The following is a 24,798-nucleotide window of genomic DNA, read 5'->3' on the forward strand; positions in this document are numbered from 1 at the left end:
GTCCAATTACTAAAGAAGTTCGGGTGATGAAGAATGCAAAAGTTTTCTGGAGACCTGGGGATTTGTTGAGATTAACTTCAAGGATACTATCCCTCGAGCAAGGATGCTATCTCCATGTTAAAGGAAAGACAGAATTGACAAATGCAGCTTTCTCAGTATTCCTTTGTACTCCAGTACCCTACAGATAACTGGACCGCGTTGCTATAGGACGGGCATTGCTATAGGGACAACGTTGCTGCCACGTTCGTCGTCACCGCAGAAGAGCTGAAAGTACCGAAATATTGTCAATGTAGTTTTTGCAATGCAGAGAACAGCTCTCAGACATCTACTGTTTGCCTCCATTTCATTTAAGTATACGATGCCAGTAATCGACCTAAGTTGAGGCAGTTAACAACCCAGTTTTGTTGCCCCAAGAAGTTCACCAAGGTCCTATGTTTATTCAGCACAAAGCTGATCATTTTCTGCAGGATCAGCTCTAGATAATAGGAACAAGGGAGAAAACCCTTATGGAATATACGAGCCCACCACCTTGTGTGTCCAAGACATGTGTACTATATTTCTAGCAGCATTAAGTAAGTACACTCAATCAACATGAATAGGTTAAAATCTGTCAAGACAAAGACTCTTAGGTTGTTTCAGAAACGATTTAGCTGCATATCTGTTATAAGATTGACTTAAAAAGTAAGTCATACGAAGGTTTAAAATAAAGGGATGGGCAAAGGTATACTAGAACGATAAAAAATACAGCAGAATGGTAAGATTATCACACAAGGTAAAACTAACAACAAAAGGATCTAAACGGGACTATATGATAATTATAAATAACAAAAGATACAAACACACAAAACCCATCATAATCATAAAGCTTTTTATACTAACATAGCAAAAATGTATATTTTTGTATATTTATATATAACGTATATTAATTTTATGCAATAACACTATTAGAAAGCTTATGAGAATTTAATAGATTTCAGAATTAGTGGTAGATTTTAAAATTACTCTTCCAGTGTTAAACAGATTAAGTAGTTTAAAAAGAAATAAGACCATAAATGTTTTGAATATATAATAAACTTAATTGTAGACATATAAAATTTTGGTCTTTACAGAGTTTTTCCAAATCTCCAAATGAATATTTGCAAAAGTTGATCATGTACTAAGCCACAAAGAGAATCTAAATAAAATGCAAAAATTAGTACTATTCCAGGATATATTATTTGATTATAATATAATAAACTGGAAATTGCCTATTAGAAGATAACAAAGACGGTCTAGTGACTTAAAAATTGAAGCGAAACTATTTTTATCATACCTCTTGAGTAAATAAGGAAATCAAATCTAAAATCCAGACTACTCAGAAATTATAAAAGTGAAATAGCACTCATCGGAATCTGTAGGTATTGCTACATCCAAAGCCATACTCACGAAAAATTCACAGCTTTAAATTATCTTGTGATCAAACAAGAAAAATGGAAAATTAGCACACTTAACTCAAAAAGTTATAAAAAATGACCAAAATAAAGTTAGAAAAATAAATCAATAAAGAATTAGACAACAAAAACGTTTAAGATTGACAAAACCATACAGACAGTTTTTTTTAAATGTCAAAAGAGACAAACTTCTGGTAAATGTGGCCAGGAAAACACTTCAGAAGACGTATGTATACAATGTTAAGGATGAGAAATCCAGATTCCAAACCCACTAAATTGGCAAAAGTTGTAGACCAAATACATCACAAATATACATGTAAATATCTTATCTACAATACTGGCAATCTAATCTAGAAGTCAAAGGAATAATGTGTCATGATTCAAGCAACTTTCCTTTCAGGAATTTGAGGATAGTTCAAAATTAAGAAATATATTAGTTGTGTCTTAATTCATAGGTGCCTCTGCTAGGCAACATCCCAGACTCCCCCCACTGATCCCTGCCTTCTGGTGTTCACTTGGTGTCCCCTCCCCTTGAGTGACTTGCTTCTAACAACCCTTTAGCAGCGTTGAGGGGGATGTCATTTGTTTGATTAAATTATAAGATTCTGACTTCCCCCTTAGTAGTAGACTCACTCCCTTGCTGGCTTTGATAAAGCAAGTTGCCATGTTGGGGAGGCCCACGTGGCAAGGAACTCTGGCCAAGAGCCAGCTAGGAATTGTTCAACAGTCACAGTTCAACAGTCCCAAATGACCCAATTCCTGCCAACAGCCATGTAAGTGAGCTTGGAAGCAAATCTTTCCCTCAGTTAAGGCTTCACATGAGAGTGTAGCCCTGACCAACGCCTTGAATGTGTAATAGACCCTTGATAGAGGACTCAGCTAAGCCATGCCTAGATTCCTGATTCACAGAAACTGTGAGACAGTAAATGTATCTTGTGTTAAGTGGCTAACTTGGTGGTAATTTGTTACGCTGCAGTAGATAACTAATACTGATGCCTAATGATCTTTGGGCAAAATTGACTAGCCATCTTTGCGAGGGAGACCTCTATTCAAGTGGACCTCATCTGTCCATAAAGGAATTTCTAATAGCATTGTGTCTGTCCTCTCTCTGTATTTTCCTCCCATGGGGATGTCTGGTGAATGTTGAAGAAAAGACAGATCTCTTGCCTCTGCCCCTTCAGATCTTTCTGTTTTAGATGGGCTTACTTGCCAGAGAGGTTCCTTTCTGCAATGCTTTCCTCCATGTGGTATTATATTTACCAGGGCAGCTGTGCTTCTGTGGAGGAGGCTTACCATCACCCACATTTGCCTGGGTGAATTTATTTCTAGGTGAACAATTAGGGAGCCACCTGAGTCCACATATTTATGCCACATTCTCCGATTAATCTTGCCAGTTAAGCTGGTGTTTTAATCTGCATCAGTCTGATTCTTGTGTTCAGAACTGGTTCTAGACTCAAGGTGGAGAACAGGTGGAGTGATATCCGTTGGTGCTCTAAAACCCTGGGGCACCTGGGTGGCTCAGTCGGTTAAACGTTCAACTTCAGCTCAGGTCATGATCTTACAGTTTGTGGATTTGAGCCTCGCGTCGGGCTCTGTGCTGACAGCTCAGAGCCTGGAGCCTGCTTCTGCCTCTCTCTCTGCCCCTCCCCTGCTCTCTCAAAAATAAATAAACATTAAAAAATTTAAAAAAAACAGTTAATGCTAATAAATTCTTACTATACTAGAAATAGAAAGAAGCTTTTTGATATGCCAATGAGTATATAGCAGAAACCAATAGTAACCATTGTATTAAATAGTGAATTAATAAAGAAATTCTATAAATGAAACAAGGCAGGAATGTGCACCCCCATTACTGTAGCATCTAACCTTGTTATGGAGACTATAGTCAAAGAAATATGGGAGAAAATGGAATACATATAATAAGTTGGAAAGGAAGACATAAACATGATTATTTTCCAATGACATATTTTCATTCAGAAAAAATCCAAGAAGATCAGCTGAAAAAAAAAAAGGAAACGTGTAACTATGGTCAGTAAAATGTAGAGAAAAAATAAGTACAAAACTCAGTTGCTTTTCTTCACGCATCAATCATCTGTTAAAAAAATTAATGGGAAACAGATCCATTCACAATAGCAATAAAACCATAAAATACTCACAATATACTTAAAAAGGAATGTGAAGGGGCGCCTGGGTGGCTTAGCCTGTTAAGTGTCTGACCCTTGATTTCAGTTCGGGTCACTATCTTGTGGTTCATGAGTTCAAGCCCCACATCAGGCTCTGTGCTGTGAGTGCTGAGCCTGCTTGAGATTCTCTCTCCCTCTCTCTCTGTCCCTCCCCCAGTCTCACTCTTATAAGTAAGTAAATAAATAAATAAATAAATAAATAAATAAATAAATTTTTTAAAATGTGAAAAATCTTTTTGAAGAAATCTATAAAACATCTCTCATGGAAATAACACAAAGAAATAAATGGAGAGAGAAGCAGCAGTGGTCAATAACTTAGGCTACTCTGGTAGGACTGTGTTTACCATGTATCTTATTGGCTAAATGGAAAATCAAATAATAGCACTACAGGGTTCTATAGAAAGTGCTCAGAAAATACCATCAATGCGGCATCCAAGTTCCAGATTAAGTAAGTTTCTGAATTATTCAGCACTATTCAATACTTTTCATAGTTTTGGGATTTAGATCAGGTATATATCATACCTAACCAAGTCTTCAGTGATCTTCCCTCAGCCCTAAATGGCAGGGCAGACTCATCATCACTGAGATCCCAGCACAAAGCAGAAATCATCTACTCTATGCATTTTCTTTTGCTGGAGAATGGCTGTGTAGAATTACAGATGCAGTCAAAAGGAATTAACCAGATTCAGCAAACAGCATTTTCTCTCACAGCTGAAGAGTGGTTTGCTCTGGAATCAGAGAGCTTACAAAGCACCTGTCCGTTGAGCCATAGCACCCATATGAATCAGCAACGGCTTGGGACAGCCTTGAACTGTCTGTAGGGCCTGTACCAGTTATGATTCCAGACTCTAGAAAAATGCCAGAAGTGTATTATTCCTCATTTGGTAGGTCTTTGGGTTCCCAGACCATAATCTCTATTTACCAGATTTTCTATTTTTGGTGACAAATGTTTTGTTCACGTCAACGGTGAGTGTGCCAAGATCTAAACTCCAAGCAGTCGAGACCCATGATGTGTGAAGGTTCTGTGGAAACCAAACATATAATAAATTAGGGGTTCCAAACACATTCCTCTGGAGTCATCACGACTCTGTTCTTTCTCTCACTCTCCAGTGAAATCTTTTGTAGGCTCTAAAACATATTCAGAGTTCCACCATTTCATCACTACTAACATCCCAGCCTAAGCTGCCATTATTTCTTGCCTGGCTTAAACTGCAGGCGTCTCTAGCTGATCTCTCTCTTTCTACCAAAGCCCTGTTCCTTTTAAATAAAAGTCAGAACATGCTGCTTCTTCGCTTTAAACCCTCCAATGGTTTCTCCCTTTGCTTAGAACAAAAGCCAAAACCCCTACAACGGCCCATAAGTAGAGTGACTGTACAACTTGTCCTACAAACAGGGACAGTTTGAGAGTAAAAAGGAGAGTTACTATGAATCATCCCCCAAAATGGACATAAACAAGACTATCTTAGGCAGGTAAGATGTATGGTCACCCTACCTATAAAGCCACTCCCTACTACCTGTCAGCCCTCATCACACAGTAGCATCACCCTTACTCTCTCTCTTCTGCTCAAACAGGCCTCCTTGCTGTTCTTTGAACATGCTAAGCACGCTCCCACCTTAGGGGCCTTTGCCCTTGCTCTTTTCTCTAATTAGAATATTCTTCCCTTAAATAAGTGCATGTCTTATCTTTTGTCTTCTGGGACTCTGCTCAAATATCCCCTTATTAGTGAGACCCTCCTTGACCATCCTGTAGATGACAGCAATCTCATTTCCACATTCTACTCACCCTGCTGAATTTCTCTTCTGTTTTATTTATCACCATCTATCATGTTAGATATTTATCTTCTATTGTTTATGGTCTGTTTTCTCCCATAAGAATGTAAGCTCTGTGAGAATGGGGACTTTGTTTTGCTCATGATTGTATCCCCAACTCAGAACAATGAGTCGCATGTAATAAATACCTACTGAAGGCAGGAATGAGTGCTTGAAGTGAAAAGACATGAAGAAATCATGACACTCCTGTGGAATGGCATAAAATATTGATGTTTAATCCCATCATATCAAGTAGGAACAGCTTATCAGCAGAAAGTATAGCCATATGATCTTTGTAACACCAAATTATAAACACATATGTCCATAAGCAACATCATCAACAAAAACAACACCCATAAAACTGTCCAACTAAGTAAGATGGACTGTTTCAAGGGGTTCATGTTCATGTTTGCTTGCGTCTTGTTGTTTGGTTTTGTTCTACTTTTACTCTGGCAAGGGCCCAGGGTCTCATAAAAGAAATGTTGGAGGAAAATGTATCATTTTGGACATTCTCTCCATTAGCTTGACTGAAGACAGCTGTTGCTAGATTTCAGTCACAGAACACCCTGGAATGTTCTGTTGACTTGGAGCTTAAGAACTGGTGTAATAAATCCCAACCATTTCAATGTAAATAGTTCTTTGAGATCTTCTCCTTCATTACACAGACAAGGAAATTGGGATCCAGAGTGGTTGTGACTTGCCTGAGAAGGTGGAACTCCAATCAGGCTATACCAATGTGCTCTTTTACAGTAGTATCTGAGAATGTCCACATCACCACACTCTGGCTTATGTTGAGATTTGTATAAATATTAGCCTAAAAAAGGCAAGTTGGCATCTCATTTGAATAATTTTGTTATGATGTTAATTAATTTATTTACTAAAGAGGTTGAACTTTTTTCCCATACGTGTTTACTATTTGTGTTTTTTCTTTTGTGAATTTCTAGTAATCTTTTGTGTCAATTTAGCTATTGTGTTAGTTTTTTTTTTTATTCCCAAATTATCAGAGCCCTTCTATGTATAAGAGCTCTTATTATGTTGCTGGTGATCATTTGCCTTGAACTTTTGTTTCTGAATACTTTTTGATACATAGAAGAGGAATACATAATTTTTTGCCTTTGATTTTATATTTATAAATCTTTCCATATCTATGTGTGTGTGTAGTGAGAAGTTTTCCATGTGTGTATGTGTATTTTTGGTGCTCTTATTGTCATTAAGTGAGGCAAAAGTCATATGGGCAATAGTTTATTACACACAAACTGTGTCACTCAGTCAAGGAGTAAATCACACTGGCTTTCCTTATGTGTGTGAAATGAGTGCTGTGGACCAGTAGGTGTCCCACCATGGTAGCCCTTGTCTTTCGTGCTGGGAGGTAGCCAATCCCAGAAATAGGAGTGATGGGGCTCATCCCTGCATGTTTTCTTATCTCTTTTACCATTTCCTCTTATCTTTCCATTATCCTATGCCAATTTCCTCTCCTTTTAAAATTTTCGAACAAGTTTGTAGGAATTGGGATTGATTTGTCTTAAAAAAAGGCAGCTGTATACAATACTGTAAGTTTCCCAAAGGTGGGGCTGTATTTTATTTATTTTCGAATCCCCAAAACCTAAAATACAATATGTAAACTCTACACTGTTGAATAAAGTGACATCATTTTGAACTTGAAGCAAATAAGGAATATCTTTGAGGCTACTGATAAGTATACACATAACATAAGTATACTTGAACAAATTTTAATCAAAGTTGAGGGTTCTGAGTCAGACATAAAACAAAAGTAGAAAATAAAGAGTGGAGTCAGATACAAAAGGAAATTTTGGAAACTTTTCCTAAAACAAATTGAAGAAAATGGCGCTTTTGGAGTGCTTCTGCTTTTCTTACTGGTCTTTAGATGGGATGAAGACCAACTCATCCTGTAGGATTTTTCCAGATGTCTAACATGATAAAATTTTGTAGGAAAAGACTGAATGAGGCAAGATGTATTACAAGTTGATTGTTTAGTCTTTGCAATGTCCTTTTTTCTGTTTGAACATGAGGCTTCCATTTGTGGGCCTGGCCCTACAGCTTTCCTTCTCCTGGTAATGACCTTAGCCATGGGCTGCAAATCCATTTTTGCTGGTGACTCTGCTTTCCTTTGTGCCCAGGTCTGACGACTGGTATTTGCCCTGTTTTCTCTTTCTCTGTATCACTCTTTTGTAAAACCTGGGGTTCTGTAGTCTCTTTAGAAGCTAGACCCTGTATTGTTCTTCACATGAGTCCTGAACTTCACCCTCTTCTCCACTCAAGGGTTGGTTCTATGCTTCCTGCTGCATTGCTTATCTAATAGCTGCCTGCTGGGAATCAGGAATCCCCCATGACTGAGGAAGGGATAACCATACCTCGTGTCAGTCATAGCCAGTCCCAACACTAAACACGCTGTTTGCCTGTATTGGGCCTCGTCCTGGTTTATCAGGTTTTCTCTACCACATCAGGCCATTTCCCCAACTCCTTCCCCAGGGGTCAGGTCCAGGAAGGTTGTGGCTCCTTCCAAACTTCCTCATGTGGCCATGGCTAACTGGACTTTGCTTAAACGTGTTCCAAGATGCAGCTGTGGCAAATAACCTAAAGAAACATTATATCAACAAATTAAAATCAAAATGCTAATAGAGAGGATTCTTAGTCTACAATGAGCGAGATGGTCTGGCTTTGGCCCACCTATATGTCCTCGACTTCTTGCTCAAAATCTATTCTTACTTCATTGCAGTTCTTCTAAAGAACAGCTCAGCACAGTGAAAGGGTAAGCAATTTAGAATGTGTAAAGGATGACAATTAAAAAATTTTTTTTTAAAAATTTATTTATTTTTGGGAAGAGAGACAGAGCACGAGCGGGGGAGGAGAGAGAAAGAGGGAGACACCAAATCCAAAACAGGCTCCAGGCTCTGAGCCATCAGCACAGAGCCTGACGCGGGGCTCGAAATCACCGACCACGAGATCATGACCTGAGCCGAAGTCAGATGCTTAACTGACTGAGCCACCCAGGCCGCCCCCTTTTTTGTTTTTTGATGAGGCCAGGGGAGATGCATCACAGCTGAGGAATCTCAGAGCAAGGTTTATCTCCTCCTAAGCTGGATGAAGCCGGCCCTATTCATTGGGTGTCTGCAATTGTTCATGCCTCTTCCGTACTTGTGAGCAACAAACTCTAGCTATTAGAAGCAGAAGAGGAACTTATAGGTAGAATATGGGGTGGCTAACAGAATTAATAGGGAGGATCTGGCAAGCACCAAGGGAAGTGGATGGTCGCCCAGGCTAGACCACCACACATCGGGTACAGGCGGGGTAGGGAGCTGCTGTCACAACTACGGTTGTATGAGTGCCACTGGACCATGAATGCTGCCAGTGGTGCCCCCAGGATGGGTTATAAATTATCCTAGGAGTCACTGCTCTAGACTCAAAATCTTAGGCAAAGGTGAACCATGGCTGCAGTTTCATTGTAAGCCCATATCCTGGCTGCTTTCCATGTAGGCTCACACGAATGTAGAACTCAAGGTAGGTGTTCGGATGCTGGGCAGTCAAAATATGGCAAATGCTTATTTCTCTTCTAGAAACCTGCTTGAGAATACACATAATTGACCAGCTTTCATGAAGAGGGACAGAGAGAGAGGCTTACTTTTCCAAGGCAGGGAGCCAAGCTGCAGTCTTGATCCCTGAGGGTCAAATGAGACAGATTCTTTCACTCCTGCTCACAGGGGAGCTGGGAAATAGAAAATCTATGAGCAAAAGGTAGAGGCCTTATGGGTTCTAATCCCAACTCTGCCATTTCATTGCTTGGTTAGATAAGTTTATTAACTTCTCTGGGCCTCAATATTGTCACCTGTAAAATGGGGAGAGTTAAATGAGGCAATACATTTGAAGTCCCTAGTATGGAGTCTGGTGCGTACTAGGTGCTCAATTAATGGCCACTGTCATTATTATTGTCATTTTAATGTTTATTCCTTCAGTCCATTTCTCTGAACCATGCGGTCATATCAACCCCTTCTCTCCCCACACAGGGCCCATCGGCCCTGCAGCCTCCAGGTAGAGTGTCATGCTCAGGTCCAAATGCTCTCAGTGGCTTAAAATGTTGGCTCCTTTATGGAGAAGAGGGGTAAGTTCAAGGGACAGAATGTTACTGACTGGAGAAGTTGAAATATAGCTTCTCTACTAGAACTTTGGGATAATTTGAAGATTGTCATCAGAAAATCTGCCAGTTATTGGATGGAGGAATAAACACATTTTTCTCTTTCCCTTTCCTCTGAAACTCACCCAAACATGGAAAAATAGTCACAAAAACTCCAACTTAAAAAAAAAAAAGAAAGAAACCCACAGTCCCAAACCCACTTAGGCCAAGTTGAAGTCATATGTGGTATTATTAGTAATATTTCTGATTATTAATTAATATTAATATTATTAGTATTATAAAATATTCATAGGAGTAAGAGGACAGATCAAGAGGACAGGTCAAGATCACTTGACTTAATGTAGGTAGCAAGTGGCCGAGAAAGAATTCAGACCTAGGTCGTCTAGTTCCACGCCTAAGATCTCAGTCCATGCTGTGATGCCTCTCTGATACGCCTTTCTTTGAACTTGAGCATTCCCAAATTGAGTCAGAACCTTGAAAGGTAGATCCCGTGATTATTTAATTAGATCGCCAGGCTATGGAAAAGGCAGGACACATGGCTATAGAGAACAGTTGTTGCTATCCCTGATGGGAAGGAGGTAGAGGGGAAGGAATAGCCATGCTGATGACCCATCCTTTGTCCGAGGCCAGGCCTCATAGCCCAGGGACAGTGCCAGTATTTGGGCCAGAGCGGCAGGGCAACCTTACCGGATTCACGATGCAGAAGGCCTTTGGCCAAGGGCACTTTCTGGTGAACCAGACAGTTTTCCTGACTCTAAAACCCTGAAGAGAGATCTACCATGGAGAAAAGGAGGCAACAGACAGGGTGGGGGTGTTTGAGATGTCCAGCCAGAGCTGTAGCTATGGGATGACCATCCCATCTCATTTCACCTTAATTTTTTTTTTTTTTTTTTTTTTTTAAAGAAAGTGCTGACATGGAAGACAAGGTCATGGTCTTTAACATGTTTGAAGGCATTTGACAGCCGTCTAATTCCAGATTCTACATAAATCAGCTGATCTCAGGAGCTTTTCATTGCATGAGAAAAATTATCATTTGGTGCAGGAAAGATGCAAAGTGGGAGAACATTCATGAAATGTATTGGGATCATCCTTCGCCAGGTAGTCCAAACTGCACGTTCTCAATTTCAGGCTCTCAAAAACTTACTCTTAAGTCCCACACGTGGCTCAATCTGCACAAAGAAGTTGCTTCTCTCTTTACATGGGTGAGAAAGGCAATGAAACAGAGTTGGAGGGGGTAATTCAGGGGAGCCTCGTGTGTGTATATGCTTGGCACGGGATGAGCTTGAGTGCGAGAAGTGATACCTCACATCAAGACAGACTTCCCAAAAGTTGTGAAGACATAATCCCCAGTTCTCTGGCCACCTTGACCACTTCCAGGGTGGCTTCTGGGGGAATTAGGGCACCTGAGTTTGCTGGCTTTCTTCTGCTTTTAGAAATACGACACCAGCCGCTCAATTAGCTTGAGGAAACAAGGAATACGTTAACTTCATTGTTCTGAGAGGGTTCCTATGGGATGTGTTCCTTGGCCAAAGCCACATCACAGGAGGAAAGCTGTTGAGTTTTTCCTCAGGGGAGAGGATGATGTGGGTGTGTATAGCACCAGAGGCTGCCAGGTGTCAGTAAAGGCTCTTAAGAGTGTTGCTGATGTTTATTTAATTAGAAACTAGCCCACAAATGACTGAACGGCAGGAAGTTGAAATGGAAAGAACTGGAATCTGCCTCCTACTCACACTGACAGGCTCAGCATCTGCCCTCTCCTGAACGGTTGACCCCATGAGATCGGGGTCTGTGACTGGGTCAGTGGCATTATACCCCAGTGCCTCTCAGAAATTATTACAGTTTTAATTGTGTTTCTCTCAAATTTATATGTTGAAGTCCTGACCCCTGTGAATGTGGCCTTATTTGGAAATTGGGTCCTTGCAGATGTGATTGGTTACAATGAGGTCATTAAGGGCTAGAGTGCGCCCCTAATCCAGTATGATTGGCGTCCTTATAAAAAGGGGAAATTTGGACACAGATCCACAAACAGAGAGTATCCACGTGAAGATTGGAGTTATGCTGTCACAAGCCAAGGAATTACCAGTAACTAGGAGAGAGGCCTGGAATAGATCCTTCCCCAGTGCCTTCAGAGGGAGCATGGCCCTGCTTTGATCTTGGACTTGCGGACTTCAAAACTAAGGGACCATAAATTTCTGTTGTTTAAACCACACAGTTTGTGGTACTTTGTTATGGCAGGCCCAACAAACCAGTACTCTCTGCCTGGCACAGAGAGTGATGGCCGTTTGTTTAAATGAAAGTACCAAGTATTGTTTGGCCCCTTACAAGCTGTGAGATCTTGATGAATGACTTCTATCCACACTATGAGATGGAAGAAATGTCTTACTTATTGTATTTCTTTAAATCAAATGTATTCTGCTCCCCATCCCACTAGGTTGATAGTCACTTTGATGGCCTGATGCTTCCCCTCTACCTTACGTCCTGGGGAGCCTTTGGAGAACCTTTGGAGAACCTTTGGAACCATCCAGAACCTTTGGAGAAGCCTTTTGTTCTTTGAGCACATGGAGAACAGAGCCTGAACCAAGCCGGGCTTCTCACTGAGGCTCGTATCCTCGGCGTCCCCAAGAACACCTCAGAAACGCGTTCCTGTGAGGTCTTCTTATCCCCAGCCCGCATGATGTAGCAGAGTTCAAGTGATTCTCACAGATTTTTTAAAAATAATTTTTCAAGTTTATTTATTTGAGAGAGACAGAGACAGTTCGAGTGGGGGAGCGGCAGACAGAGAGGGAGAGACAGAGAGAAGATTCTTACAACTTTTGAGACCAGGTATTCACCTCTTCTGACCCCCTGCCACCAAATGCTCTTCCCTTTTCAAGCTTCAAGAATAAAATCTCTCCCTTGTTCTTACAGCTTCTCTCTTTTCTCTCGAAGGCCCTCGCCTCCTCAACTTCCCCTACCCTGAGACATCTCAAGTAGCTTAGGCTTTCTAAAATCAAAACCAGCAAGCTACGCTTTACCTTGGCAACGCGAACCCTTCTGAGACAAGCAAATGCAACAGCTGGGCTCCCATCTTCACTAGGAAAGGCAAAATCCAGTATGAATGAAACTCAGATTAATATGTGTGGTAGATTGTGTTACTGTTTCCGGTTATTCATTCTCTCTACAAAAGTGTTAGACATCCGCACACATTGCTGTGGTTTGCCATTCTCCCTTGTGAAATATATATATATATATATATATATATATATATATATATATATTCTGTCCCACTGATGTCAGGCTTAGCCTGAGACCTGATTTGGTCAATAGAAGATGAGCAGACATGGTATGATAACCCTATGTTTCCATTAGCTCCCCTTACTTTTTCCCGGTGCCATGAGAATAGTATGTTCCAAAGAGAGCCTGCTCCTTCAGCCTTGATTCTTATTAAAAAGACCCTCAGACAACTTGTAGCTGATGCAGAGCTGTGGGCTAGAGCCAACCCACAGCTGATGTGCAACATGAGGTCAAAATAAATCTTTATTGTAAGCCACTAAGATCTGGGGGCTAGAGTTGTTTGTAATCATAGTATAATCTAGCCAAAGCTTACTAGTGAAATATGTAAATAATTATCCTTCCACATTGGAAAAGGGTACATCTTTTTTTCTAAGCCTCTATTGCATTACGTGTGAAATTGACCGATTGGCTCACATGCTATCTTAAGTCCTTTCTAGTTCTTTTTTTCTTAATTTTTTGTTAATGTTTTTATTTATTTTTGAGACAGAGAGAGACAGAGCATGAGCAGGGGAGGGGCAGAGAGAGAGAGAGGGAGACACAGAATCTGAAGCAGGCTCCAGGCTCTGAGCTGTCAGCACAGAGCCCGATGCGGGACTTGAACTCATGGACTATAAGATCATGACCTGAGCTGAAGTCGGATGCTTAACCGACTGAGCCACGCAGGTGCCCCAAGTCCTTTCCAGTTCTAATCATCTAGGATTCTAAGGCAATGTGACCAGCTTCCTTCCACATCCTGGGTCCACTGGGTTCATCCATGAAGGCATCTGCTATTTTCTTGCCCCTCTCCCCTCTTCATTCTCACTCAATGTCTATGACAAAACAGGGAGCTAACATAATAGAGTGGTAAGAACTATGGCTTAGGGCACATACAGACTCAGTTCAAATCACGGCAACCAATTTTTATGTTTGACCATTGATTAAGAGATAAGTTTACCTAACTTCCAGGAGCTTTCATTTTTCTATCTATAAAATGGGAATGATGTTAGGATTGTGATGACAGAGCAATACAACTTCTAATACAGGGCTTGTCACATATTAGGTGTTCAATAAATGTTAACTTCCTCATCCTTACAGTTGTCTCTAAGGGTTTCATCACCCAAGAGAATTGTAACCTAATAGAAATCCCAAAGGAAGGAATCCCCAAAATTAATTTCAGATATCAGCTGTAGATTGAGGAGGTGATTTAGGAATTCCTGAACCCCACACATTAAACAAGGGGGCAGGATGTGGCACCTCTCTCGTTCACTTACTTTCCAGGCTCAAGCTCATTGTGACTAGGGCGGAAAGCTGTAATTCTTTCATGGAGATTAACAGTGAAGAGTTGGGACAACAATACATTTACTGCAAGAGGGCCACACTCCTTTGTTAAGGAAGCCTAGAAAACAAAGTAACTCAGGCAACAGGGAGTGAGTGACGAGGTAGGTCAAATGCTATTGAGAAGTTGAGCGAGATGAAGTCACAGAAGTGACCATGGGGTTTGGAAATATGGAGGTCTTCTGTTTCATCAAGAAGCCATGCTTCTAAGCTGACATATTAATGTGTACTTTCGGGTGCTAGAAGCACAGAGTAGCAATGCTGTTGCTAGCTGGCCCCCTGGAAAGCAATTTCACTACTGTATTCTGAAGACAGAGCCGATTAAAGGAAAGTGATGCCCTGGAGCAGCTTGCGGGTCCAATAATCAAAGGTATTTGGTTATAAAAGTAGAAAGTATTAAATTGATTAAACAAGGGGACCATGCGACTGAGGTTGTTCTCATACCTTAGCAGCTTACTAAGCAAACCAAAACTTAAACCTATAAAAGCCTCAGGGTTAAGAAATTGAAACCTAAGGGTAACCAATCACAAACAACCAACTGGGTCTTCCCAAATAAGGCAAACACTTAAACTGTAGCCAATCAGACAATCTCCTCGCTTTTAACAAAGATAACCTGAATTTTGGTTTGTCCGGTCATAATTATGTGCATTCTTGGAGAGGAGTCGTTGACTAAACAAACAGCATCTATTATGCCTTCTGACCAAATTAGTTTGAGATTTTTCAAAGGCAAAAGAAAACATTGGCCAATTGGTTTGCATTTCCTGGAAGATTCTTAACACTTCTTCCTATTAGTCAGATTTTCTTGGGCCGTCCCTCACCCTTCCCCCAGACCTAACTCTTTGCTTGTTTGAGAGAAATCTGTGCATGAGTTTACCAAGTTGGGGGTGGGGATTGTGCCTAGTGAAGCAATAGCAAAATGGTGTGGAGCTCAAATGCTGACTCTATGAATTTCCTGCTTGAGGTTGAGGACAAACACCAGCATCATTTTGACATTTGGCAAGGTACCTGAAAAACCTGAAATTTCCCCATGTGGTTTACACCTACTCTGACATTTTAAAAGAACTGTTCCTTCAAAATGTAAATCCGAACCCTCTGATTTTTCAAAAAATAGTTCAGACTATCAGGGATGGTAAGGATATCTTAAAGGTGTTTGGGTTCAACTATCAAACACAGAAAAATCTCTACAACCCTGACAAATTTAGCCTACCTCCACGTATGTCTGAAGATGAGGGAGCTCAGTGTCTCAGTACCCAAGGGACAAAAGTACCCAGCTTTTGACTAACAGAATTCTAATTTTAAGGAGGTCCTTTCTGATATTTAATTAAAACTTGTCTTCCAACTTCCATTAAGTTATCTGTGCTGGGGATGCTATGTATGCATATTAGGCAGTGTTCTCTAGAAACAGAAACAATGCATGTTTAAGAGATTTATTATAGGAATTTGCTCATGCAGTTATGGAGGCCAAGAAATCCCACAATCTGCTGCTGTCTGCAAACTGGAGAATGGGGAAAGCCAGTGCTATGATACAGTCTGAGTCCAAAGGCCCGAGAACTAGGAGCTCTGATGCCCAAGGGAGGGAGGCAACATTCAGCTCAAGAAGAGGGAGTGAGAATTTGCCCTCCCTCTGTCTTCTTGTTCTATTGAGGTCCTCAATGGATTGGCCAATGCCAGAGCACATTGGTGACGGAGGTTCTTTTTTACTCAGTCTACTGATTCAAATGCTAATCTCCTCCTGAAATACCCTCACACATACACCCCCAGCAATAATGTTTAACCAGCTATCTGGGCCCAGCCAAGTTGACGTATAAAATTAACCATCACAGCGTGGCATAGTAAGAAATATATTTCACTTTTATCCATGGCTCCTGTCACAGAGCTCCTAAAACCCTTGGAATTTCCTGAGTGATAGGAGTGTTTTTGTTATTCATAATGAGCCTCTTTATATCACACCTGAGTTTGTGTTAATAAGGTGACTTAGGTGGGAACTCTAGCTAGCTGCAGGATGGGGGTCCAAAGGCCAAGCCATCATTAGCGGGTTAGAGCATTTAGCTCCACCACCCTGACCCCTGGGGAGGGGAGGGAGAGGTGCAGATTGAGTTCAATAACCAATGGCCAATGATTAATCATGCCCATGTAATGAAACCTCTATAAACACTCATAAATGACAGGGTTTGTTGAGATTCCAAGTTGACAAACACATCCATGTGCTAGGAGGGTGGCACACCCCAAATCCAGGGAGACAGAGGCTTCTCAGAGGCTTGCCCTATGGACCTTTTCATCTGGCTATTCATTTCTATCCTTTATAATGAGGTGGTAATAGTAAGTATAGCATTTTCCTAAGTTCTATGAATTATTCTAGCTAATTATCAAAGCTGAGGGGAGTCGTTGTGGGAGCTTTTGAATTTTTAGCCAAAGCAGGGAGAAATGTGGGTAACCTAGGGACCCTGTACTGGCATCTGAATTGAGGGCAGTCTTGGGGGATTGGATGCTAACTCGTGGTAGTTAGTGTCAGAAATCAAGTGAATTGTTGGACTCCCACTTGGTATCCAGGGAATTAGAAAATAGGATGAATCTACTCCATCTTTCTTATGAGAATCCTTTGAACAGGTCAGACATCTTTAGTTCTTCAAATTCTCATGAGATAATTGACCAACTGCTTATCATCCATATTATCTTTCCTCACCACTCATCAGAAGCTCTAATTTGTCAAAGTTCATCCTAAAATGTTGTCTTTATAATTTAGCATACTTCTCTAGATGTGGCCTAAAAAGGACACTATACCTACTCTAGACAGGTTAATAGTTTTATGCTCCTTCAAATGGACGTGCCTTGAATATTTGCCTGTTACTTGGAGTAAGGCTGGGAAGGTTGGGCAGCAGCAGCTTTGGTCCTTTTTGTTGCCCTCATGGGCTCAGTTCTTGTGCAATCATGAGCACCCTACCCAGTGGACACAAGTCCTGTAGCTAATAGCACCCACCTCGTTAAACATTAGTTAGCGAGCCTCACTTATAACTCAAACATGTTTTCAGAAAGCTTAGCGCTCCTGCCAATGAGCTGATTGGAAAGCATCAAGTTCAACGAATTATTCTGGTAACTGACATTTTCTCCATCTTTTTACATGTTCTATGATATTGAGCATGTAGTTTGGAGCCCTGGACACTGGCATGGCTGATGCACTTTTTAATCCAGCTTTAGATCTGACCAATTATTTTCTGCGTTCCAGGCTACTATGTTGATTGTGTCAATGAAAAAAAAAATCCTGTCATGGTATGGCTCTTAGGAGACTGTGATTAACTTAAAAACAAGCGTTTTTGTTTTTGTTTTTGTTTTACATGAATTGCCAAGCTGATCTCCCTCATTTTATATTTATGTTTTACTTTTATGGGTCTGAATACAGAATTTTGCATTTAGCCTAATTGCCTTTTATTTTGTAAGAGTCAGTTACTCATTTTAGTTTGTTAAAAGCATTTTTAATTTTTTTTTAATGTTCATTTACTTATTTTGAAAGAGAGAGAGAGTGCATGTGCGTGTGCATGAGAGCAGGGGAGGGGCAGAGAGAGAGGGGGAGAGAGAAAATCCCAAGCAAGCTGTAGCACAGAGTCCACCTCGGGGCTTGAACTCACAAATCATGAGATCATGACTGCAGCCAAAAATCAAGAGTTGGACGCTTAACCAACTGAATCACCCAGGTACCCCAAAACGTGTTGAATTTTTATTCAGACACATCAGTATAGGATATTTTAAGCAATTGCATTGTTTGTCCCATTGACAAAGACTTGGAGGTGGAAATTTGATCACCGTATTAGGGAAATTTCTTCCTTCAAAATATAGAGCTGCGCTATCTAAACTGTAGTCACTATCCTCATATGGATGGTAAACACTTGAAGTGTGGCCAGTTCACATTAAGATTGTGCTGTAAGTACGAAATACACACTAGATTTCAAAGCCTGTGTCTAAAAAAAAAAAAAAAAAAAGAATATCAAATCTCTCATTAACAACTGTAAAAGTATTGATGAAATGTTGAAATCATATTTGGGGTATACTGGATTAAATAAAATATATTAAAATTATTTTTGCCTGTTTCTTTTTACCTATTAAAATGTGGCTAGTAGAAAACAGTCAAATTACATCTGAGGCTCATATTTGTGGCTCATGTGACATTTGTATGAGACAGTGCTGCTCTACAGGTTGAAATGGCTTCTAGCTTCCCTCTGTTGTAACTGGATCACTAGAGCAAAGTGGGTTGGGCAGGAAGCAGTGGACATTTTGAGACAAGGCCTGGTGTGTTGGTGTGTGAATAAAGGGGGAGACAAGAGGTAGCACTGGACAGCCAGAGAGCACACGTGTGTGCATAGGGCGCATATAGAAACCTGAGAAGGGCCAGAGATGAGAGTGTCTAGAAAGGCAAGGAGAGCCTACAGCAATTTGCTATAATTTCCCTGCAGTATATTATCCCCGCCAATGTTTGGACTGAAAGAGAGTTAATCCATGTGGCTCACCCAGAACTTTCCCCCAAATCCACCCAATCAGAAAAGTCTAGGCTGCTTTAGTCTAGCCTGGTACCTCCTTTATTAAGCTCACCCATGCTTTGGCAGCCGAGGTAGAAGAAAGGAATTGGAGGCTCGTGCCCCGTTGAGCCCCTCCTCCCTACCCAGGCAGAGATGACATTCACCATTTGGTGCCCAGTGTGTGGTTAGCATGCTGTCTGCCATACAGGGACTTTGAGTGCAAAGTCAAAACCAAGCTACAGTTAAGTTAGCTAACCACTAGCACTCATACCTCTGTCTTGAATTTTTAAAGTATGAAGGCAACCAGGTAGACCTTGGAGTGAACGTTCCCCATGTTTCCATTAACTGCCAATTCTCATGCAAACAGGAGGTATTGATCCCTTTCAAGATGGTAGCCATGAGTATGGCAGAGATTTCACACTGGCAGCCAGAGGTTGAACATGACCCTCAGACATATTTTGTTTGGCTTTCACAATGCTTTAAAAAATTCAGCCAACCTTGGAAAATTAGAACATCTTACATACAACTCCTCTGACTTCGAGCTTCCCTTGAAAACTCCTACAATAACACTGGGTCAGTATTCCCACAGGGTAACAAAGAGCTGGAGTAGAATAACAATAACCCCATTACACCAGCCTGTGCCAAGATCCCTGGGCATATGCAAAAATGCCACCAAATCCACATATTGGAGTTGTCTAGCTGGTTCACAGAGTTATCTGTATTCACTCACATTAGGTCTTCCTGATTGGCAAGCCAAAAGGAGTTTGCCATCAAGAACGTGGTGTGACACAGGTTTTTTCAAGATGGCTTTAATGCCAGAGAGGTATAAGAGTTAGGTGAAGGTGGAGGTTCTAGAAAGGAGAGAATAGGGTCTTAGCCCCTAACTGGATGTGTGTTTCTAAGAGGTAGGGAAGAAGAGGAGGAGGGCAAAGTATAGATTTGGGGAGGGAGGATTCTTACTCAAATTCAATTCATCTATAATTCGCCTCTGCTGCCTACCCAGCAGAGCTAAGAACAAGGAAACCTAGTTGGTCACTAATCAAGAACCAATGCAAATGTTTCAGTTTACTTACAAGAGTGGATTTACCATTTAGAAGGAGGTACCTTCCCTACGCATCAAAGTAAAAGACAGTGTAGCAATAGCATGGGATCCGGGTGGGGGAGAATAGGTTGCACAATGGCTTGCTGGCCCAGCCACTGAATGGAGGGGTGCCCTGCTCTCTGAGTGGCAAAGGGCAGGCAGATCATGCCCCCCATTGCTCACACATTCCAAGGTCCAAAGAGCAGGTCAGTACCGTGCTCCTGTGTTGAAGCCTGGGACAGAGAAGTGAGAAAAATCTTCCTGGTTGAAAACAATCATCTCCTATGGTATTCCACATACTTGGCTTTTATTTTAAAGCAACAGAATTTAAAAACAAAATAGCAGAAAAGGAATGGTAATTTGAACGCAGCAGCAGCTTTGAAAAAAAAGTTTTTTTAAAAGCAAATTGGATAAAAGACATTGCTTAAGAAAGACCCGAGTTTCCTTCACATTCCTGAGGTGGAAGCTAGATAGCTTTCATAAACTTGAGTCTACTCTGGTTGCTGATTTTGGCCTCGTTTCCTTTTAGAGAAAGAAAAGACTTTTGAAAGTCTCTCAGCCCGCGGTATGTTTTCTCTCCTTAGCAATGTCTAAATCGGGAGGCCAATTTTAGCCACACTGGGCAAGTTCCTGAAGAAGGGTCAGGTCTCACATGTTCTGTAATGACCAGTTTATATTGAGGACCAAACCGACCCCTTTTAAATGACCGTGCCCGTAGCCAAGATCTAGTTTCCCACTGACAGTGGTCATAGTGTGAGCTGGCCCATCAGGTCATGTGTTTATTTGCCTAGTTGTTTGGAGTGGGGACGGGGCTGAAAGACCTGATAGAAACTGAGAAATTGACTGAAAATTGACTTGCATTTTTTTTTTATAAATGTGTTCAGCGCTTTTCTATTGAAACCCAAATCTAATAAGTGCATCCTAAAACAAACCAGTGAGGAACAAACAATGATGGCTAGTCCATTTTGTCCTTGCCTTTCATTCTCGAAGTTTCTCTTGTCCATTTCTCTGGGCTCTTTTGCCCTGAGCCCAGCCTATGAGGATGGTTCTGAATTCACATCTCTTACTGCAGCCTCCAATCTGAAATGATTGAAATTTTCCTTTAGAGCCTTACGCGGGCAATTATAGACCATCATCTTACAATAGCCTTTGCCTTGTTCTCTAAGTTTCATGCTGTTGTTTATCTTTGAACCTGTGTTTGTATTGTGTGCTCAGCTAGACTCTAAGCTCATTGAGATTAGTGGGTATAGGTTGTACCTTTGTGTGTTGGCCACAGCTCTCTGAACAGTACTCTGCACATATTAGTTTCTCAGAAACAATTTCTTGAGGGACTGGTACAATGACTGATTTGGAGCACTGAATCTGCCCCAAATGATGATTACATTTGCCCTTGTTGAAGTAAAGGGACAGAGAGATTTATTCAAACAGTAACTCAGAATCAGAGTATCTCCTGCCTAGTGAGGGTCTTCTACATCCACAACCCCGGTAGATGGTATCCTCCACAAGAGTGCCATAGCCTACATTTGGCTTTTTCTGGTTCTGTGTTGCCTTATCTGTGCACCTCCCCAGCCCACCCCCACACCCCCACACCACACACACACACACACCACGTACCTCTCTGTTTCGCTTCTATATTCTTCCTTGTCTTCCCTTCTCTAGAAATATTGAATTTTACAAAAGTTAAACTCAGTGTCTAAGGTCAAACCCACCGAGGTGGTATTTCCCAGGAACCACAAATGTAGGGAGCAGATTATTAAAAAAATAGTTTTTACTATTTCTAAAAGTTATCTGTAATTCAAGACTACCAAAGATTTATGCATCGTATACCTTTTATACTAACATAAATTTTATGAGCAACTTGAAGGGCCAAGAAACGAGAGACCTCTTGGGAAGGGAAAGTCTATTACATCATGCAGATACAGCACCCAAGGCTGTCTGGGGCACTCTGAACAATGGAGGCAATTGAAGAATTCAGATTGAGTAGGTGATCTTTTACATCTTTACAAGGCATCTCCTGCAATACCCCAGCACTGGGATTTCAGTGGGTCCTGAGACTTCCTTCCTCTGGCATGATCTTCCCATCATGATGGGCCATGGTTCAAGATCTTTACACTACACATGCCCAGGCAACTTTTGAGTTTTTTCTCGATTTTTTAAAAATAAACTTATAAACTTATAAATTATAAACTTGTTTTCTTTAATTAAAAAAAATTTTTTTAATGTTTTTATTTTGTCTTTGAGAGAGAGACAGAGTGTAAATGGGGGAGGGGCAGAGAGAGAGGAGACACAGAATTCGAAGCAGGCTCCAGGCTTCGAGCTGTCCGCACAGAGCCTGATGGGGGCTTGAACTCACAAACCGCGAGATCACCACCTGAGCCGAAGCCTGACGCAGTTGACTGAGCTACCCAGGTGCCCCTAAAAATAAACTTGTTAAAAGGAATTTTCACCTCCCCCCTCACAATCCACTATTATTTAAAAGTGCCTATTATGGGCTAAATTGTGTTGCTTCTTCCCCCAATTCATACGTCGAAGTCCTAACTTCTAGTCTCAGAAGCTCACTGTATTTGGAAATAGGGTTTTTAAAGGAGTAGTTAAGGTAAGATGAGGTTATGTTGTTGGGTGGACCCTAATCAACATGACTGGTGCCTTTATGAGAAGAGGACATTGGGACACAGCGATGTACAGCAGGAAGACCATGTGAAGACACAGAGAGAAGATGGCCATCAACAAGCTAAGGAGAGAGGCGTTAGAAGACAGAACGCTGTTGATCTTGATCTTGGACTTCCAGCCTCCGGAACGTTAAGAAAATCGATTTCTGGTTCTTTAAGGCACCCAGTCCATGGTACTTTGTTGTGGCAGCCTGAGAAAACTAATACAGCGCCCCTACACGTTTTCTCGACATCTCTGAGAAAAATACTCCTCGTGCAGGTAAAAAGTACCCCACGAGAGAATATACCCAAAGCCACGAGGGTAAGCAGGGATTATAACCATCAGACTTTTCGAAGTCCCACACAACACTTTTTGTCTCCATTCTTCGTTTAAAATAAATGTTTCAAACAACAAACTCGATTCCTGTGGAGCAGCAGTTCTCCAGCCCAGCTTCCTGTTTACAATCAAGGGATTTGGAGGCCAACGACCAATGTCGGCCCCATCTCCAGAGGTTCTGAATGATTGATCTGTGTTGAGTGCCAGCACCCTACGCCCAACCTAATGCATAGCTGGGGGTGAGAAAAATTGCTTTCAAAAATCAGCTGATTAGAAAAATCCTGAGAGTTGAAAGGTTAACAAAGAGAATCCTTGTATTTCTATCTTTGAAAAGATTTAGATTTCATAAATCCTTTTATATTACCCCACCAATATAAATTATACTTCTTAGTCCAAAGACGTCTCCACTCATCGAGTCGCCCAACCAGCAGGGAGTTGATATTACACCATTTGGTGAGAACAGAGACTGTTTAGTGATTTCCTCACCACTGATCAATGCAAGTTACAAAATGGCAGTGAGTTTTAGGGAGCATTTAGAAACCTTCCAGTTTCAGGGAGCATCTATGCCTAGATGAAACCCCATTTGGACAGGCATGCTCTGCATCGCCCTAATTAGCAACATAGCAACACGAGCCCGATGGAGAACTGGCCTAATTTGGCGGAGCAGTTCTAGGAGCCAGTTCTCTGGAACTTGGCAGCAGGTGAAAGTGCTATGGATGCCAATTAAGCTGGAGTTGCCTTCAACCCCTAGCTGCTTAGTGGCAGCTTTTGAATGTTTGTTGGTTTTTCATTAAAGATTGATCTGACTCTGTGGATTTCGAATGTCCTTGTGTTCGGTAAGTCAATCCCAGCTTGGCAGTGGCACAGACACCAGATGTTTAAAAAAAAAAAAAAAGTCTTGGCAGAAAGTAACTCTCGAAAGTCAGCTGTGGAGTTCCAGAAGAGAAGGGCGGGATGGGGGGAGCGGTGAAAGAGGATGGTGGAGGGAGAGGCAAGACCTTCCCTCAAGGCTGAGCGTTATGGCCGCTCAGGGGCTCTGGGTGGGAAGGGACATGGAGAGGAGACGTGATCTTATGCAGCTGTTCCCAAAGGACAAAAATCTTGATGCTATCCTGTGTTGACAATAGCTTTGAGGTTACTACCTCTGGTCTTTAAGGAAAGTAAGCAAGAGAATAGTTTGGCCCATTGGAGAAGGAAAGAGAAGTTACGACAGGACAGTACGTTCACACTTCATTTTGCCAGAGGCCGCTGTAGTGCCGGGCTGGGAAAAGTTTCTTCAACTGGTGTCTAGACTGTAGCAGTCCCCCCTTATCTGTGGTTGTGGTTTCACTTTCTGTGGTTTCAGTTACTGCCGTTAACCAATATCCGGAGGCAGACGATCCTCCCCGGGACATAGCGTCAGAAGGTCAATAGTCACCCAACGCTACGACACAATGCCTACATCACTTCCTTTCGTTGAGTAGACATTTAATCAGCTCGCATCATCACAAGAGAAGGGTGAGTGCAGTACAATAAAATATTTTGAGAGAGACAGAGTAACGTTTATTATAGTATATTGTTATAGATGTCCTATTCTTATTGTTGTGAATCTCTTACGGTGCCTGATTTTTAAGTTAAATTTTATCATATATATATATATATATATACACACACACATATATATATATATACACACACACACATATATGTATATATATATGTGTGTGTATATATGTATATATATGTATATATATATATATATATATATATATATATATGAAAAAAACACAGTATATATATATGGTTTGGTACTATGTATGCTGTCAGGCATCCACTGGGGGTCCTGTAATATATCTCCCATGGATAAGGGGAAACTACGTAACTGAATTTTGATTGGCTAGGCAATAACCGCTTAGCCAATCAGATTGAGCCCCTCTGGGCAACTCCAGACTAGCCGCAAACCAAACCTCACGATGGGCAAAATTCACGCTGTCAGTGTATCTTGCAGCTAAGGAGGTATCCTGACTACAATTTCTGGCAGGAGCTAATAATGGAAGTGCTTGCTAACAGCGTCACTGATAACGTG

At 41.3% G+C, this 24,798-nt stretch overlaps 1 long non-coding RNA gene across 4 annotated transcripts in view; it reads left to right on the forward strand.

Moving 5' to 3' along the window:
- The window catches only part of LOC122237860, a 111,696-nt gene that overhangs the window by 25,402 nt on the left and 61,496 nt on the right, over nucleotides 1-24,798 (forward strand). For all 4 annotated transcript variants that reach the window (XR_006216554.1, XR_006216555.1, XR_006216556.1 and 1 more), the window contains exon 3: nucleotides 24,079-24,230. This is a non-coding gene — a long non-coding RNA (uncharacterized LOC122237860). The remainder of the gene's footprint in view (nucleotides 1-24,078; nucleotides 24,231-24,798) is intronic.

Source organism: Panthera tigris, chromosome B1, assembly GCF_018350195.1.
Source record: "Panthera tigris isolate Pti1 chromosome B1, P.tigris_Pti1_mat1.1, whole genome shotgun sequence".
Lineage (NCBI taxonomy): Eukaryota > Metazoa > Chordata > Mammalia > Carnivora > Felidae > Panthera > Panthera tigris.